A 5,872-nucleotide genomic window follows, 5' to 3' on the forward strand; every position below is an offset into this window, starting at 1 on the left:
TAATTTTCCAGAGTAATAAAGTAGACGGCCATCTAAATTGCAGGACCTATCTATCCATTTCTCCATGAAAGAATATAGAAAAACATTTGAAATTTGATCAGGATCTTCCACCTCCATACCATTGTTATCCTTGATTTTATAGTCCCAATTCAAATTCCCACTCCTGAAGAAAAAGAATGAAATTTTTTTGAATTTGAATCACTATCAAACAACCATTTTACCTTGGACCTTTGCTTCCACCATGTGTTTAGCCATGCCAAAGCATAATTTAGTTCATTCACATTTGCTTTGAGTCTCCACAAGTCTTCTTCAAAGAGCCAGCCAGCTTCTGGTTCTTTCATTTGGAATTTCTAGATGCTTTGCTTCAATTCTTCCTTTTGAGTAACAAGATTCTTGTGTATATCTTTACTCTAAAAGAACAAAGTTTTTAATGTTCTCTTAAATTTTTTATTCAACATTTTAGCAAAATCACCACCAGTTTTCTTTCTCCAAGGCGATTTCACAATAGCCTCTGATGCTAGATAGGATGCCCATACATTTTAAACCTCACGATCCTTTTCGATTTTAATTTGTGGTTCAAGAAATTTAATAATATAGGACAATGGTCTGAAGCAACTCTAACAAGATGTTTTATGACCATTTGATTAGGAGAATTCATATCATTGACATTTAAAAAACATCTATCCAATCTCTCCAGTATCTGACTGTATTATGTGAATTTGTTGTGAAAAGGATGTAATCTTATTAACCACCTTAAGATTCCCAATCACAAATTGTTGTGAAGAGTTTATTATAGAAAAGGATGTAATCTTATTCTTCCAAAGAGTAAGAATTCCACCAGACATACCTTCTTCTGAAGGTAACTGAAAAAAATCCTAATTGTCTCCGATCATTTTATTAACTTCCTCCCTACTAATTGTTGAAATTTTTAGTCTCAAGCAATCCCAGAATGAATACATCATTATCTTTTACTACTTCTTTAAGTTATAGAGAAGCTTGCTTCTTTTTAGCTACTCTACAATTCCAAAACATCTTAGAATTCATTGCATAACTAGAGGGGAATGGTTCCCACACTTTCGTTTCCATCCCCATCTTTTTTTTTGCTTCTAGATAATAGTTTGATAAGACCTAGACTCCTTAGTTCTTTGGCTAACTTGACTTTAGCATTTGCAGAATTACTTTCCAATTTTGTCTCTAAAATTTTAATTTCAGAAACTCGATCAATTAAAGAGATAGCTACATTTACTTTTCTAATTGTGACTTCTTCAGTCTCCCCTGTTACCACAAGTTCCATAGTTATCTCTTTGTTAACTTCATTAGTATGGTCTATCTCTCCTTCTTCTAATATATTTGAAAGCACCACAAATTTATTCAACCATTTAAGAATGGACATAGAATTTATAGTAGCATCATTGAATTTCTCTATGCTATTATCATCTTGGCTAGGAACTGCAGTTTTTTCTTCTTTAGAAGAAACTTCAACTTGGATTGGTTCAGGAATTATATTTTTTATAATTTCCTTGTTGTTATCAGCAATAGACTTGGCTACCTATACGTTCATATTAGCTTTCCTTCTTTGAATTCCTGAATTCCTTTCTTGAAAACCTTCTTCCTCCCATACTTGCATGGATCCATGGACTATTAGAGGAATTTACTTCCTTTGAACTTTCTTCCCCCTTCCCTTCAAAGTTTGTACGAGCAATATTAACATCTTGCGTTGTCGTTATCCCTCCATTATCATTAATTTTAGAATCACCCCAGGTAGTTTCTAAAACTATCACATGACATTTTCCAATTGAGTGACCAATTCTACCACATTTAAAGCAAAGATTAGGAATTCTCTCATATTCAAATCTCTTGAAAAATCTTCATGAACTCCCTTCCCCCAAAGAGCCCAATGGCAGTTTTTTTTCAAGTTGAATATTGACACACACCCTTGCAAACTCTCTTCTCCCTCATTGGAACATATTGTCATCTATTAAATAAGGTTTCCCACTTTAGGTGCAATCGTGCAAACATTAATATCATCCCAATATTGCAATGGAAAACTAGGCATTCTAATCCATATTGGTGCAGTTAGACCCTTCAATGAGGCCGGAAAGAATGAAGGTGACCACTTTTCCACGCCAATTATCTGTCCCCTTTACATGCCATGGTCCATTTAAAGGAACCAATTCCATTGCTTCCTCATCTTCAAAAGCACAAAGCATCCATTCCTTGCTGAGCCAAGTGAGATTAAATTTGGCTAAATGTTACCATTGCCTCTTCAATAATGAATTTATCACATAAGAACAAATATTCTCACCAAAAACCTTTACCACTAGAGTATTTTGTAATTTTCTTGTATTCTCCAACACATTCTCCTCATGCAACTTGATAGTTTCCCCATCTTCAATCTTGCAGTTTCCAATTTTTAAATTAGCCACTCTCCTATTAGACTTCTTACTCCAGACATTAGCCAATCCATTACCTTCAGGTTCTTTTGCCTTGGAACTCTCATCTTTATCTTCAACTTGCTTACATTGATCTTGATATTCGTAAATGCATTGTCGAATCACATCCAGATCTTCCATTGAATTAATTCTATTAACTCCCTCTGATACATTAGGAGAGTTAACTTCCAAATCTTCAGCAGAATCATCTTCTTTATTTGAATTCTCCACTATTTTATAAACATGATTTTCATTTTCAATAATCGCACTAGTTTTCTTTTCAGCTTCTTTAAGAATAGATAACGGAGCAGAGCTGAAACAGATCTTAGAAGCTTCATTTTTATTTGTATATCTGAACTCATCCTCGGCCATCACATTTTTGGCTTTTCAAAAATCCTTAATAACCTTCATCATTTTTAAAAATCCACCTTCATTGATCGTTAATGGCTTACATTTGTTGGTATTTAAACGAACACCATTAGTAGTTTCAACTCCAGCATAGAAATTCTGAAAATTGCTGGAGGAGATAATTTGAAAAATCCTTGTGATTGTGTTGTAGAGCCTCCATGTGATAGTTTATGATCCATCCATGTGACTAATTCAGATGATGATTGGTGATCAGTCACCCCCACCGATAAATCCAGCCGATGCACCAATTTGATTTTTGAAAGAACAATTTATCTCTCTAGAAAATCCCATAGTTTCTCTCTCTATTAATGAAATGAATAATCTTGGTGTGAAGATATTATTTGACTATTTAATAGATTTGTTTTTTGACATAAATTTCACTTTCCAACACAAAAATAAAAAAGTAAGAAGAATGACATCCAAGATAAGGCATTCATTTTCTAGTGAATGGAGAAAGTATATCCATCTTTGAGTTTATATATATATCTGAAAGTGTGTTTCCCATGATGTATACAAAAATACTTAATAGAAGTTAGTCATTTCAAGGAATCTAATCTTTAGAAAATATAGATAGCATACAACTTTGTCCGAGGAAGCCTCGGAGAAACAAAATTAGTATTCATCTTATGTCCCATAATCACATATATTCATAATGTCCCCCACGCATGCTTGATTTAGACGATCACACATCAAGCTTTCACAAATTTCTTTCATTTAAAACATGGGAATTGAGTGCATGACAAGATGTAAGTTGGTATATCCTAAGTTGAATACAATGTTTATAACCATCAAACTATTGAATGAAAATAAATTTGATTGTTACATGAACTTTGATATATATATATATATATATATTTGTAAACAAGAACCAAAGCACATACTTTGTACAATAGAGGTTCAGACATTCATGCATATGGATATGAGTGCAAACTACATGGTTGCTTCATATGATTTAGAACATATGAATAATGAATAGATGAATATGTTAACTAAAATGAAACCAAACAACATATGAATTGGTGAAATACAATTCTATTTATGAAATTATAATGTATATGTTAGCATGATAGAACCCCTACAATTGACAATATATGTACATTTCTATTGATTAAATGAGCATCAAACGCTTGCCATTAAAACTAATGTAATTATCCCCAAGGCACTTGGAAATGAATGATGGATTTGCTAATAAACATGAGGAATAAACATATGACGTAACCACAAGCCATCATTTCATTCATTAAATCCATTTCAATAGTACTAACCACATTTCAGAGTAAAAGAGGTTGTAAAACATAATTTCCTACCAAGAAGGTATTGAAGAGGCCCTTTGATGCCAATCCAATAATCTTACATTGAATTCATATGTTCTCTAGATTCAAGCATGAAGTGGATGCGGTTGTTCATTAAACATACAAACCCTTTACAATACATTTTTCTAAACTTGTATGTAATATTGAAATCCAAGAATGTATGTTAGAAAATATCAATCATAACTTTGAAGAAGAAGAGAACAAAGAGGGATCATTTTTATCAAGGTAACACTAATAAATAATCAACCATAACGTGAATGTGAAAATGCGTAAAATAAATGCCCTTAATTAATACCACTACAAAAGAAATCTAACGGAGCTAGAGTATATAGGCAAATAAGAAAACAACATGCAACAATAACAACATTGGTAAAAAGAAGTAGTAATGTAGTAATGCTCAATGATGCTACGAATAGAATACAAGAAGAATGTCATGCTACCCGAGCACATTTACCCATAACAAATCTCCTAAATATTTATGTCTCTAGGAGAAAAATAGCTTTTAAAATCTTTGACAATGAAACATGAAAGTGCCATCATCTAAAGTTTTAAAGAGTGAGGATTATATATTGAAAATTGAAGAGACCAAGCGGTAGTGCTTGAATCACTAAAATTGACAAATGGAACAACAACACCTGAAAAATTATAATCTCACATTGTAATTTAATTTGTATGTTAGGGAAACCTAAGATCATAAGTATAGTTTAATATAACCAGCTAAAAATAATACATATCACAATACTTTGCCAATACCATGAATGAGGCAACGAACTATAAAATACATGAATAAAAAAACTCTAAGAAAGGGAAATCCTAATTCCTCTTGGTTCTAGAAAGTAACTAAGTGGCAATGAAAAAGCTACAAATTTTTTTAGATGTTTGTAGAAGAAGCGATGGGAGAAGAAGAGGAAGAGTTAATAGGAAAAAAAAGTAAGACTAAAGGAGAAAAAGGAAAAAAAATAAGGAGAAAAATAAGAAGAAGAAGAAGAAAGGGAAAGGAAAAGAAAAGGAGGAAGAAGAGGAAAAAATGAAGAAGAAATATATCAAAACTCAACTACGGCAGAGGAGGTTAGATAAGGACCGACGTTGATGGGCATAGAGTCACATAAGGGATACAAAGGCAAAGTTTATCAACTTTGTGCTGGCAAGTGAGCCAAAGAGTGGGAAGGCAAGGGGACTTCAGAGTGGACTTATTTGACCAATAAAGAGGGAGTCAGGCAAAAGGAGGATCGATGGGCATGGTTGAGGCTTCTAACTAAAGATGGGAGGAATGTGAGGGGAGTTTAAGAGTCAAATAATTGAGAGAGTTGAAAGGGAGAGATCCCTCTTCAATCAAATTCTCCTGTTGTCTCTATATCCAAACATCAAAGTTGTTATGCCTAATGTTATCTTCTTCTCTCAACCATTACTAAAAAAATCGAGGTCAGATCGATTCAACCTTTTGGCAACCACTGTTCCAATCTGAACCCATAAATTTGAATTAAGGACATTGGAAATGACTTGAAATGTCTAGAAAATCAATTGAACTTTTCCTTGAATTAATTAGCTTTCTTTGGGTCAGATTTGAGTCCAAATTGAACTCAATTTGATGAAATTTGAGTCAATTTGGGTTCAACATGGCTCAATAAATTTAATTAGAAGAAATTAAATCCAAATTAACATCAATTTGATTCAATTTAAGTTTGATGAAGCTCAATCAATGGGAAATAGCCACACTCA

This window comes from Dendrobium catenatum, unplaced genomic scaffold (genome assembly GCF_001605985.2).
Source record: "Dendrobium catenatum unplaced genomic scaffold, ASM160598v2 fragScaff_scaffold_1713, whole genome shotgun sequence".
Classification (NCBI taxonomy): domain Eukaryota; kingdom Viridiplantae; phylum Streptophyta; class Magnoliopsida; order Asparagales; family Orchidaceae; genus Dendrobium; species Dendrobium catenatum.